At 41.8% G+C, this 14,999-nt stretch overlaps 1 protein-coding gene across 1 annotated transcript in view; it reads left to right on the top strand.

Annotated features, from left to right (window-relative positions):
- Positions 1–9,088: 9,088 nt before the first annotated feature.
- LOC129855439 (transforming growth factor beta receptor type 3-like) overlaps positions 9,089–14,999 on the top strand; it is a 141,116-nt gene continuing 135,205 nt past the window's right edge. The window contains exon 1 of the mRNA XM_055923093.1: positions 9,089–9,337. The gene's annotated coding sequence lies outside the window, so the exon portion shown is untranslated. The remainder of the gene's footprint in view (positions 9,338–14,999) is intronic.

Here is a 14,999-nt window from a genome sequence, read left to right as displayed (position 1 = left end):
TCTTATAAGAAGCAGAGACTAGAAAGGAACTGTGGAACAATATTCAACCTTGTAATGCATATATATATTGCTAATCTGTAGTCCAGAACCCTCTAAATGCAGTGGGGGAGGGGTCTTATAGCCCTTCTATAAATACAACATAAGCATAATCCATTTTTATAATACATTAATCATTTGGTGCAGCCCCTATCATGACCCCAAGGTGAACCCCATCAGTCTCTATGGACAGGGCCTTACTGTTTTTTAACCATTTAACAATTTTTGAGCAAATGGAATGAGCAGCAGCTACGTTTGGCTACATACCGTTAGTGGAATTCCCTCGGGAAAGTAACGGTTAATGTCATTTGGATGTTAATTATTTGACGAGGCTACATGTATTTGATATTGTGTTGTTATTTCGCTGAACACTAGAGGGTTTAATTGTATTTTTGGCAGTGAAATTAGGCTACTCAGGCGAGGAAAAAAAACTCAACCAAATGTCATGATAGGGGCTGCACAATTGGAAAATATAAATGGACTGTTTGAAAATGTGAAGTCATAATATACAGTGGGGAGAACAAGTATTTGAAACACTGCCGATTTTGCAGGTTTTCCTACTTACAAAGCATGTAGAGGTCTGTCATTTTTATCATAGGTACACTTCAACTGTGAGAGACGGAATCTAAAACAAAAATCCAGAAAATCACATTGTATGATTTTTAAGTAATTAATTTGCATTTTATTGCATGACATAAGTATTTGATACATCAGAAAAGCAGAACTTAATATTTGGTACAGAAACCTTTGTTTGCAATTACAGAGATCATACGTTTCCTGTAGTTCTTGACCAGGTTTGCACACACTGCAGCAGGGATTTTGGCCCACTCCTCCATACAGACCTTCTCCAGATCCTTCAGGTTACGGGGCTGTCGCTGGGCAATATGGACTTTCAGCTCCCTCCAAAGATTTTCTATTGGGTTCAGGTCTGGAGACTGGCTAGGCCATTGCAGGACCTTGAGATGCCTCTTACTGAGCCACTCCTTAGTTGCCCTGGCTGTGTGTTTCGGGTCGTTGTCATGCTGGAAGACCCAGCCACGACCCATCTTCAATGCTCTTACTGAGGGAAGGAGGTTGTTGGCCAAGATCTCGTGATACATGGCCCCATCCATCCTCCCCTCAATACGGTGCAGTCGTCCTGTCCCCTTTGCAGAAAAGCATCCCCAAAGAATGATGTTTCCACCTCCATGCTTCACAGTTGGGATGGTGTTCTTGGGGTTGTACTCATCCTTCTTCTTCCTCCAAACACGGCGAGTGGAGTTTAGACCAAAAATCTCTATTTTTGTCTCATCAGACCACATGACCTTCTCCCATTCCTCCTCTGGATCATCCAGATGGTCATTGGCAAACTTCAGACGGGCCTGGACATGCGCTGGCTTGAGCAAGGGGACCTTGCTTGCGCTGCAGGATTTTAATCCATGACGGCGTAGTGTGTTACTAATGGTTTTCTTTGAGACTGTGGTCCCAGCTCTCTTCAGGTCATTGACCAGGTCCTGCCGTGTAGTTCTGGGCTGATCCCTCACCTTACTCATGATCATTGATGCCCCACGAGGTGAGATATTGCATGGCGCCCCAGACCGAGGGTGATTGACCGTCATCTTGAACTTCTTCCATTTTCTAATAATTGTGCCAACAGTTGCCTGCTCACCAAGCTGCTTGCCTATTGTCCTGTAGCCCATCCCAGCCTTGTGCAGGTCTACAATTTTATCCCTGATGTCCTTACACAGCTCTCTGGTCTTGGCCATTGTGGAGAGGTTGGAGTCTGTTTGATTGAGTGTGTGGACAGGTGTCTGAACAGGTGCAGTTAATACAGGCAATGAGTGGAGAACAGGAGGGCTTCTTAAAGAAAAACTAACAGGTCTGTGAGAGCCGGAATTCTTACTGGTTGGTAGGTGATCAAATACTTATGTCATGCAATAAAATGCAAATGAATTACTTAAAAATCATACAATGTGATTTTCTGGATTCAAAATTTTTTTTTTTAGATTCTGTCTCTCACAGTTGAAGTGTACCTATGATAAAAAATTACAGACCTCTGCATGCTTTGTAAGTAGGAAAACCTGCAAAATCGGCAGTGTATCAAATACTTGTTCTCCCACTGTGTGTGTGTGTGTGTGTGTGTGTGTGTGTATATATATATATATATATATATATATATATATATATATATATATATATATATATATATATATATACAGTTAAAGTCGGAAGTTTACATACACTTATGTTGGAGTCATTCGTTTTTCAACCACTCCACAAATTTCTTGTTAACAAACTATAGTTTTGGCAAGTCGGTTAGGACATCTACTTTGTGCATGACACAAGTAATTTTTCCAACAATTGTTTACAGACAGATTATTTCACTTATAATTCACTGTATCACAATTCCAGTGGGTTATAAGTTTACATACACTAAGTTGACTGTGCCTTTAAACAGCTTGGAAAATTCCAGAAAATTATGTCATTGCTTTAGAAGCTTCTGATAGCCTGATTGACATCATTTGAATCAATTGGAGGTGTACCTGTGGATGTATGTCAAGGCCTACCTTCAAACACAGTGCCTCTTTGCTTGACATCATGGGAAAATCAAAAGAAATCAGCCAAGACCTCAGAAAGAAAATTGTAGACCTCCACAAGTCTTGTTCATCCTTGGGAGCAATTTCCAAATGTCAGAAGGGAACACGCAGCCGTCATACCGCTCAGAAAGGAGACGTGTTCTGTCTCCTAAAGATGAATGTACTTTGGTGCGAAAAGTGCAAATCAATCCCAGAACAACAGCAAAGTACCTTATGAAGATGCTGGAGGAAACAGGTACAAAAGTATGTATATCCACAGTAAAACGAGTCTTATATCGACACAACCTGAAAGGCCGCTCAGCAAAGAAGAAGCAACTGCTCCAAAACTGCCATAAAAAAGCCAGACTACGGTTTGCAACTGCAGATGGGGACAACGATCGTGCTTTTTGGGGAAAAGTTCTCTGGTCTGATGAAACAAAAATAGAGCTGTTTGGCCAGAATGACCATCGTTATGTTTGGAGGAAAAAAGGGGGCTTGCTTGTGAAAAACACCATCCCAACCGTGAAGCACGGGGGTGGTAGCATCATGTTGTGGGGGTGCTTTGCTGCAGGAGGGACTGGTGCACTTCACAAAATAGATGGCATCATGAGGGAGGAAAATTATGTGGATATATTGAAGCAACATCTTAAGACATCAGTCAGGAAGTTAAAGCTTGGTCACAAATGGGTCCTCCAAATGGACAACGACCCCCAAGCATACTTCCAAAGTTGTGGCAAAATAGCTTAAGGTCAACAAAGTCAAGGTATTGGAGTGGCCATCACAAAGCCATGACCTCAATCCCATAGAATTTGTGGGAAGAACTGAAAAAGCATGTGTGAGAAAGGAGAACTACAAATCTGTCTCAGTTACACGAGCTCTGTCAGGAGGAATGGGCCAAAATTCACCCAACCTTTTGTGGGAAGCTTGTGGAAGGCTACCCAAAATGTTTGACCCAAGTTAAACAATTGAAAGGCAATGCACCAAATAGTAATTGAGTGTATGTAAACATCTGACCCACTGGGAATGTGATGAAATATATATAAAAGCTGAAATAAATAATTCGCTCTACTATTATTCTAACATTTCACATTCTTAAAGTTAAGTGGTGATCCTAACTGAGCTAAGATAGGGAATTTTTACTAGGATTAAATGTCAGATACTATGATATTTTAATGGACAAAAATGTTGCTATTCTTTCAAAAACAAGGACATTTCTAAGTGACCCCAAACTTTAGAACGGTAGTGTAATTCTGGAAAGCAAGTTCTATGTGGATGCATACTGGGATATGATCCGGGTAGCTTAAGATAATAATATTGACGAATATACTGATACGGTGACTGAGTTTATCAGGAAGTGTATACAAGATGTTGTACCCACTGTGGCTATTAAAACCTACCCTAACCAGAAACCGTGGATCGATGGCAGCATTCACGCAGAACAAAGCGCGAACCACCGCATTTAACCATAGCAAGGTGACTGGGAATATGGAAGAATACAGACAGTGTAGTTATTCTCTCCATAAGACAATCAAACAGGCAAAACGTCAGTATAAAGACAAAGTGGAGTCGCAATTCAACGGCTCAGACATGAGATGTATGTGACAGGGTCTACAGACAATCACAGACTACAACAGGAAAACCAGCCACGTCGCGGACACCGACGTCTTGCTTCCGGACAAGCTAAACACCTTCGCCCGCTTTGAGGATAACACAGTGCCACCGACGCGGCCCTCTACCAAGGACTGTGGGCTCTCCTCCGTGGCCGAGTGAGTAAGACATTTAAGCGTGTTAACCCTCGCAAGGCTGCCTGCCCAGAGGGCATCTCTAGCCGTGTTCTCAGAGCATGCGCAGACCAGCTGGCTGGTGTGTTTACGGACATAATCAATCTCTCCCTATCCCAGTCTGCTGTCCCCACATGCTTCAAGATGGCCACCATTGTTCCTGTACCCAATAAAGCAAAGGTAACAACTAAATGACTATCGCCCCGTAGCACTCACTTCTGTCATCATGAAGTGCTTTGAGAGACTAGTCAAGGATCATATCTACCTTACCTGTCACCCTAGACCCACTTCAATTTGCCTACCTCCCCAATAGATCCACAGACAATGCAATCGCCATCGCACTGCACACTGCCCTATTCCATCTGGACAAGAGGAATACTTATGTAAAAATGCTGTTAGTTGACTATAGCTTAGCATTCAACACCATAGTACCCTCCAAGCTCATCATCAAGCTCGAGGCCCTGGGTCTGAACCCTGCCCTGTACAACTGGGTTCTGGACTTTCTGACGGGCTGCCCACAGGTGGTGAAGGTAGGAAACAACACCTCCATTTCGCTGATCCTCAAAACTCGGGCCCCACAAGGGTGTATTCTCAGCCCCCTCTTGTACTCCCTGTTCACCCATGACTGTGTTGCCATGCACACCTCCAACTCAATCATCAAGTTTGCAGACGACACAACAGTAGTAGGCTTGATTACCAACAATGACGAGAAAGCCTACCGGGAGGAGGTGAGGGCTCTGGGAGTGTGGTGCCAGGAAAATAACCTCACTCAATGTCAACAAAACAGATGATCGTGGACTTGAGGAAACTGCAGAGGGAGCACCCCCCTATCCACATCGATGGGACCACAGTGGAGAAGGTAGAACGCTTCAAGTCCCTCTGTGTACACATCACTGGCAAACTGAAATGGTCCATCCACAAAGACAGTGTGGTGAAGAAGGCTCAACAGCCCCTCGTCAACATCAAGAGGCTGAAAAAATTTGGCTTGGCGCCTAAAACCCTCACAAGCTTTTATAGATGCACAATTGAGAGCATCCTGTTGGGCTGTATCACCGCCTGGTACGGAAACTGGACCTTCTCCACTGTATCACCGCCTGGTACGGAAACTGGACCACCCGCAAGCGCAGGGCTCTCCAGTACACCTACAGCACTCGATGTCACAGGAAGGCCAAAAAGATCAAGGACAACAACCACCCGAGCCACTGCCTGCTCACCCCGCTATCATCCAGAAGGTGAGGTCAGGACAGGTGCATCAAAGCTGGGACAGAGAGACTGAAAAACAGCTTCTGTCTCAAGGCCATCAGACTGTTAAATAGCCATCACTAGCACATTAGAGTCTGCTGCCTATATACATAGACTTGAAATCACTGGCCACTTTAATAAATGGAACACTAGTCACTTTAAAAATATTTACATATTTTCTATTACTCATTTCATATGTATATACTGTATTCTATTCTACTGTATCTTAGTCTATGCCGCTCTGACATGGCTCGTTCATATATTTATATGTTCTTAATTACTTTACTTATATTTGTGTGTGTTGTGAAATTGTTAGATATTACTTGTTATATATTACTGCACTGTCAGAGCTAGAAACACAAGCATTTAGCTACACTCGCAATAACCTCTGCTAAACACGTAAATGTGACCAATAAAATTGCATTTGATTTTGAACTGCGCTTAACATGCAGATGGCGTTTCTTAGGCTGCGTTTACACAGGCAGCCCAAATCTGATATTTTTTCACATTTGACCAATCAGATCAGCTCTGAATAAGATCTGATGTGATTGGTCAAAAGACCAATTAGTGGAAAAAATATCAGAATTGGGCTGCCTGTGTAAATGCAGCCATAGGAAATCGAAAATATAATTAATGTTCATTTGGCAGAGTTGCTTTGTGTCTATTTTAAACACAGACAATACTTCTTCAAACTTACAAATAGTGCCATGATGAACCACAAATACATTAGCATTTGTCTGACAATACAGTGCTGACAATAGAAGGGTGAGGAAGAGGAAATATTTGTTGGCCTGCCTCTTCATAGAAATCAGGAGGAGTGCTATTTGCAAACAGCCACAGGAGGGCAGTATTATGTTTTACAAATAATTCTGACATGCTAGGACCAACTAATTCTCCAAAATAGGTTATCATGAAGACGTCATGACCATGCATTTAATATGCTGTTATTTTCCATGAATTGTTTGATTAAAATATTATATATATATATATATATCAACAATCAAGAGTCTCATTTTATTGGGATTTTCTTTCCCTGCACAAGATGAACATGCTGTGCCATTCTGTTGGCTAGTCCTTGACTTTTTCACTCTATTCAAACTATGAGCTATTGTCCAAGGGGCATCTTATGATGCCTTTGCATGTTCGCTCATTCATACCTCAGGTAAAAAGCATTATCACTCTTCGTGAGACAGAGGCCAGTGGTTATACACCACATTCCACAGAGATCATTGCTCATATGTGAGAAATGGTTCCTGTGACAAACTGCTTAGTAAATGAACAACAAGTTAACAGAGTAGAGCCAAATATGCCAAAGGCACATCACTTGGCTGGCTCACGATAAAATAGTGTGGTTTGAAGTTATGACCTTGCATCTGCAACGGTTTTGTAAAAATCGAAGCCAAATGTATTTTTTCCTTACTCTTCGGGTTTATATTAAAATGTGAAGAATGAATTTTTCATACAAAGTACACCCCAGCTCCTTTCCCCTTTTTAGCCAATTCTCAATGTTACTTTTTTTCATTTTCACTGACCTGACAAGTAGGCTACTAACTATAGGATAGCATACTATACTAACTATAGTACTACTTTTACTTCACAGAAATTCAAAGATATCATGTTATTTTTATTTTCTTATTCATATTTTTTTTTCTCCCTGTCTGAGATGTTGGGCCTACCCTAAACCCAAATAAACATAAAATACATGCAGGCCTTTCACCTTCATCATACATATGTATGAGATGTAAAATGATTTTAGCCCTTTGAGCTTTAGCTTGTCAACTCTCAGAAGCGGCACATCAGTGTTGCCGTGAAGGTATCAAGGTGTTCCATAACAAAGTTTCCTCCCCTCCTGTCACAGGTGCCGGCTAATTAGTGGCAAATCCACTCCACTGAAATTTGTGTTGTACCCTTCCGTATAGCATTTACCTCTCTGTGGAGAGATGTTTTGCTGTGATGTCTGTTTGTTCAGAGATGTCGAGGTAGGTACATATATGCAGGAAATAATATCAATAGCCTCTCTAACACAGACACACATGTTTGTTTGACTATCCTTGTGGGGACCAAACAAATGATTCCCATTCAAAAAACTATTTTCTTTAAAACTAGCCCCTCACCCTAATTTGAACTCTAAACCTAAAATAGCGTTTTGCCTTGTGGGGCCCTGCAAAATGTCCCCACTTATTAAAATGTGCCCTGTTTTACTATCATTGTGAGGTCTTTTGGTTCCCACGATGATAATAAAACCAAAAATAAACACGCAGACTTGCTTCCTTCTGTCCCTCTCCTCGCCCCAATTTGGGCTTCAACCAGAACACCACTCCACAAAACCTGCAGCCTTTGCAGTGCATGGCAAACAACTACATTGAGGTCTCAGGCCGAGTGACGTCACTGATTGAAACGTTAACTAGCACGCACAGCGAACTAGATAGTTACATAGACATGCCAGATGATAACTCTCTGGGAGGCGGAGAGCACATGGAACATTTTACGATTCAACTTTTTTTAACGTTAAATATAGCTCCCTTGCAGAAATCTACATTTGTATTTTTTCTACATATTCAATTGTTTTCCTATTTTCTTGACCATTCGAGGCTAACAAAAGAGTCAAGTAATAAACATGTAGCCGTTACGTCAATGGCATGAACAGAGAAAACCAAGGAACAAGACCTTGATGGGAGAGAGAGAGAATACTTCTGGCATATCTTTAGACAGCCTTAGATTTCTGATGCCCAGTCTGATGCTTTCCCTTGATCAGCACTCCACTACTCTAGTCAATGTTTTTTTGGCAATACAATTGTTCCCTGATTGGCTGAACGTGGTGTGTAGAGAAACAGTTTCGTGCATGTGCTCAAATATGTTTTGTGCGCACGCAGAGTTAGCAATTCGCGTGTCCGAATGTGTATCATTTTTAATTTGTGCATGCGTTGAAACATTTTGTGCTTGTGCAGGTGAATGCCTACAGACATGCACATATTGTTTTCCTCTCACGATTCGATTGGGAGGATACAAGTCTGCAACGTAACGTGCAATCGAATGAGTTAGAAGATTCACGCGCACGAACCAGCCTCCACTCGTGTTAGATGTGGCATCAATATAACACCATAGCTCCAACTTGATTGGTCATGGTTTTCTCAACTAAAAAAACAACAACATTGGAAAATGCTGCTTGAAGAGTACCAACATTGGCCTTTAATATGAATAATTAATGTCATTTTAACTTCCCCTGACATCCCCTTAACTTAATTTTAAATCCCCATAATAACAATAATCTGTTATGAATTAGATAGTTATATTAGCCTATATTGTGTGTGTCTAATGCCATAATGTGCAATCTGTTTTTACCATAATTATCCTTACACTTGAATGACAGCAGGGCCGCAACTGTCTGCTCGTCTCCAATGACAGCATTAATCTCTTGATTGATGTAGCTAGTCTACCTTGCACCCTCCTCCTATCACAAGACCCACCCCCAAAATGAAGTTCTTAGTGAAAAGGGGGATAGGTAGCCTATTTCAAACTTTTAAGCGATAGTAGTGGACTCACTATCCATAAACTTGGCAAATTCTGTAACCTGACAACTAACGTTGTTTTCCAAGGACGCGGTTGTGTTTTTATATTTTTCAAAGGAAAGGAAAGGATACATTTCGCATCCATTCGAACCGCTGGAAGGCAAGCTACAACTTCCAAGAAAGTTTACTTTGACATTTCTGGAGATTCTGCATGGTAGGCTACGTCAGAAGTTTTACACGTTTTCCAACCTGTTATGCTAGCGTATAGCAAGAAAAATAAAGAATTACGTTAAGCCTACATAGTACATTGTTTTATGAAAATAATTTTTATAATGTACACAACTCTGACTGAAGCAAATAAGTAGTACGTCCGCGGATCACAGCTCCTCACTGGATACAAAATACGGCACGTTTTATGTCTGATGTTGTTTGATGGACAGTATGTTTGCAAGTTAAATTTGTTGTCGACCGTGTTACACATTCGCAAACCAAAAAAGTGCTTTGGCTTTTGTTTTGATTGTTTATTTGATAACACGACACAGTGCTGCGCAAAATGTTCTTCCGATGAATTCACACATGAAATTCAGCATTATGGGTGTTTTTCCTCTTATCTACATGTATGACTTCCCATGCTGTCATGGCTAAACAACTGTCCCAACAGCTATTTGCAAACATAACATTTTGAGTATATTGAAACATGCTCTCAAAACCAAACACACATGGCAGTTGCATGGTCTTTCCACACACCTAGAGCTACCTATCCCCTCTCAATTGATGTCATCATTGTTGCTTCAAATATGAAATTAATGGTTTATAACTGTCTATAACTAAATCAAACATAGTACTGCAGGCTTTATGATATTAGGTTACATTAGTATTAGACTAGGGTATTTATTTGTGCAACCTTTGATTTAGACAACAAGGTCAGAGGATCACTGTTGGGAATTAAATTCAAAGTTACACTACTGACCTGCCATAAACAGTTAGGATCTTCTTCTGTGTTATTTTGTTGTGTATCCCTGCCTTCAACAAGTTGTGTTCCAGTGTGACGTCACTGATGTGAAAGCAATGTATGATACAAACTTACTTCCGATAGGATGTGAATGGATTTACAGTAACGATTGGTACGTTTGCAGTATGCATGTACAGTATCTTCCTTTTAGTTTGAGTTCTCACGAACTAATGCTGATTTTGTCATTTTAGGAGCCGTTTTCAGAAACCCGTTTATGCATCATAATAATGTTATTGACTTGATGAAAGTGGACATACAGTAACTGTTTCCCTTGTTATGATGAAATAATATCAGAGATGTAGTACATATGATATGGGAAAAGCCTTAATTGATTTAGTTATAAAACATGAGCTAAAAAACGCTATTGATTTCAAATAGAGCTCTGTGTCAGAAAGCTGATTTAATTGCTTTCTAAAGACTTGCTTTAGGGAGTTTCGAGGAGGATTATTATTGTGCAGCTCTGAAGGGCATGGTAGGTAGAGTCTGGGGCATGATAGACTGTGTTAATCAGGTGAAGCTAAGCCCATTGTACTGTATAATGAGACATACTTATGTTTGATAGCAACTATAGTGTTGTGCCAATGTTTGAATGCTATATTTTTGATAGCTTAGCTTTTACCTGTGTTTGATAGCTATGTATGATAGCTGAGGTAAGGGCGTGTACCTATTCCATGGTGTCAGAAGTATGAAGACGGGTGAGAGACCTGTGCCTCTTGCCTTAGGTGAGGTGATGAAAACACACAAGGTGAGGCCATATCAGTGAATAACTGAACTGACTCAGAGAGAGAGAAAAGCAGGGCCAGGGAAAATTCCTGGAATATGTGCTTGTTGGTGCTTGTGTGTATGTACTCAGTTGTGACTCACTCTTATAGATCACAAATACTGTCTCGTGCCGGGAATTGCCATGGACCTCGCAATATTGTATTATCATGATACTTAGGTGCCGATACGATATGTATTGCCATTCTCACGATTCCATATGTATTGCGATTCGATACTATGATTTTATTGCAATTCGATGTTCCAAACATATTGCTCACCATATGTCTTCTGCGGGGGGGATAAGAGAAAGCCATGAGAAAACGAGTTACGATCAGTCATGGAATAAAATAGCTGAAAACAAATTGTCTCCCTATTTAAGAATACATGTAAGATGAAGAACAGGCTATGAAGGAAGAATACTGGAGTTTTGGTTCAGGTACAGCCAACTAGCACAAAAATAATATTGCGATTTTGTCAAAATGATACAATATATTGTCAAAAATAATATCCCAATATGTAAACATCGATTTCCCCCCCCCCATCATCACAAATACTGACGACGTTCAGTGTATGAGCGGAAGGTCCGGCTGTATGTGTGTGTTGCATGTGGGTTCACTCACTCAGGGGTCATAGGCATAGTAAATAGTACACAGATGGATGGGGAGAGTGTGCAGCTGGTCAGTCCCGGTCACACACACACTCACACATGCATCAAGACTTACGTCCCTAGTGTATCCTTGCATTGACACTTGGCATTGCACTTCCACAAGAGGGGATGTGGGGAGGGAAGATTGGTCTCTTCTGAACGACCACATTTTGTATTATAAACAAGTGGAGTTACTCTAGTCTGCATCATCAGTGTCTTACGCAATTGAGAAACTGAACTTTGTTTAGTCTGAAGAACCAGCCAGCCTACTTCAATCAGTGAAGTAGTGAAATGACAGCAGACAAATGAGTGTCATTTTCGGTTATGAAACTTCTGTGTCCTAGTGCAGAAACGTAGTTCATTTTCTGGAGGGGTCGTTATCCAGATGGACTAATGAACTGAGATGAGGTGGTTGGAGACGCTCATTCAGACACACTAGCCGTATTTAATAGGTGATCTATGCTTGATCCGGCATAAGAGTGGCCGAGCATGCAAGTAACTGGTCTCTGGGTGGTTTGCGACTCTCAATGGACATCCTTCATTACACAGCCTTTTCCCTCCTTTGTTAGATAGGAGGGACTTACATTAACAGCCCTATCACACCGTTGATTCATGGTCTGCCTGCTAGGGATGCCTAAAACTCATAAAACTGTTTTAGTATCATTTTTTGCATTAGGCCTAGATGTGACCAAGGGCCATATGTTTCAAGCGTCTCAGAGTAGGAGTGCTGATCTAGGATCAGTTTAGCCTTTTAGATCACAACGAATACGATTACATGGACAGGCTTGGCTGATCCTAGATCAGCACTCCTACTCCTAGACGGTTGCTACGTACGGCCATAGTAGTACGTTCGTTCGTTCATCTCAGTTTGTTTATGTAAACAACTCTGCCTGTTTCGGAAACCTTGTGGCATATATGCTGCCTCTGACGCCGCAAGAGTGTAGATTACTTCATAGCTACTTATTATGTTCAGTCTGGGGTCTGCAGTGTTTCTAATGTGTTTTCCAGAGCAACTTGGAGTGAAATGGAAGCTCTGTTTGGACGGACGGCTGAAGTTTAAAGAGAAGTCACATGAGGTGATCCTACTGTTACGGCAACAAAAAGTCTGTCAATTTCTCGCGTCGGTTTGAATCCAGAGTCCAGACCAATGCAATCAACCAATAGAATGGTTGACTTGACTCTTTCACAATAGGCTGGGCCAGTGCTTTTTTTTCCTCTGGCAACAATTAGGCATAATGAAAGTGCTGCTGAACCAACTGTCACAACCATCAATCTGATCTCTGGGAGCAAGCGAAAACCCTTCAGTCCGTTTATCTTTCTCAGCACTTTCTCTTGTTTCGCTCTTCTTGCCCTAGGCCACTCTGTGCTCTGTGGTGTCGCGAAACAGTTCAGCCCTGGCCTCAATGCTGTGTGAATAATATTTTGTCATCTACTTTCCCTTTGATATGGTCTTTGTCCTAGAGAGGATAATGGAGGGACACAGTTTACCTCCACATGAAGGGGGAAGAGGGGCGTTGGGAAAGGGGCCCACAAGTCAAAAGAAGGCACTAGCCGCGCCCGGCGAGCTGGAAGTGTAGTATTTGTCGTGATCCTCCAAAATGACTTCCCAGCCCACGCAGCCGCCAGGGTCTGAAAGGCCCTTTTGTCCCAGCCGCTGTTTGCACTGTGGAGCACAGCGGTGCACCTTAGCCCTCCTTAGGCTTCCGTCCGTCCGTACAGCTCTCCTCCCATGCACTCTGCTGCTGTGGAAAGGTGAAGAGGTGTGTGAAGTCGGAAAAAGACAGAGATGCTCCATCTGTGACATGACCACATCTCTCTCACTCGGATCTCATCAGTGGCCGTGCGGTCACACCAGATGACCAGCATGTCTTCTTACACCAGACTTGTTAACAACCGACGGCCGCCATGGTCCATGAGCGCTGCTGGCCACTGGCCCAACTATTACATTTTCTATAGGATAGATTCTGAACTCGTGTTGCTTTGAGGTGGGTTGGCAGGTAAGTCTAAGGGGAACAAACATGAACATTTTAATAAGATTCTGACGTTGACACATCAGATCATTACGTGATAAGGCAGACCGTACATACAGAGTAGAGAAATACAGAGCACAATGCATGAATTAAGTCTGTGTTGGCTCTACAGAGAGAGGAAGCCACTGGGGCTGGCCTCTGGCCTGTCAGGACTCTGCACTGGGGTCCTAATCTGAAGGGCTTTACTGCAGTGTTGCATTCCTGTGTGTGCTGCATTATTGCTCTATTGTTCAGAGAATCCACTGCTTTTATAAGGTAATCCTAACAAGTCAATGAGCTATGAAAAAGGTTTTTCCCTTTTTTGACTGATGTTGTGATACTGAGGCAGGCTTATTGTTCACTTATTATTTTACAAAATATTTCAACAAATTACTTTTAGAAGAGAAAAAGTACAATCTGCTCATAGTCTGTTTGGGGAAAAAAACTAACAAACAGTTTCACCCAAATATAACTGAATAATAACAAGGCCTGTCACCATGTTGAAAAATAGCCAGGATAAATTACATTCAAAGCATATTTTTGATCTAGCTGGTCCCCTACCTTATATGCTGTAGCCAACTTTTCTATAGTTGTCAAGCCATACATACTGTATCTTTGGCATGCAAACAAATGGACACCGAGAGCATTTGGCTAAGACACAGACAGACTAGACCACCAGTCGAATTCCAATGCCTTTGTGTTTCTGAAAATGTTTTTTTTTTAAAGACTGATTTAATGTGGATGACACATGATAGTTGTTGCATTGTTGTTACCGTTTTTGACATATCAAAGCTTTGAGTTGCAAAATGTTGAGAATCTGTGGTTTAGAACTACAATACAGAAGCACTTAATTAAATATAATGGTAAAAAGACACGTTTTTTTATTAATATTATTCTGTTTTATCAGGACATATATGATCCATTGAATTATCCATTCATTAATTTGAGAGCATTTATTGTTTTTGTGTTAATATGAGGAACAATAGCAATTGAATGAATTGAGACCATAAGGATGTTATGGTCCTTAGCCCTATTAGAGAGGGTGGGCTAGCAGTATGTGAGCTTAGTTAGCCCTGTCAAGTTAAACAGTTCAGCCATGGTCATGCTGATTAGCAGCACGGTCAACCCCACCACCGCTAAGCAGTTTAGCCAAGACCCCGGTGGAGGATCCAGTCTTTCCCAACGATCTCAATTAAACTGTGTGAAATCCCCCCCCCATACCATGTTCAGAAAACAGGGTTTTCACACCCACCAGCCACCCAGCAATTCCTCGACCCTCAGACACCCCTCTTTGACTGACCGGGCATGGGCGATGGTGGGGTAGGTGGGTGGCCGGTATGGGTACCAAAAACAGGGACCTTAAGAACTCACATGACGTCTAAATATCCCTATGAGATTAATCCTCCTGGTCTCCGGGCCGCTGTCTTCCCTCTTTCTCCCCTCTCTC

The sequence above is a fragment of the Salvelinus fontinalis genome, chromosome 5 (genome assembly GCF_029448725.1).
Source record: "Salvelinus fontinalis isolate EN_2023a chromosome 5, ASM2944872v1, whole genome shotgun sequence".
NCBI classification, from domain to species: Eukaryota; Metazoa; Chordata; class Actinopteri; order Salmoniformes; family Salmonidae; genus Salvelinus; species Salvelinus fontinalis.
This window is presented reverse-complemented; position numbering and strand designations above follow the sequence as displayed.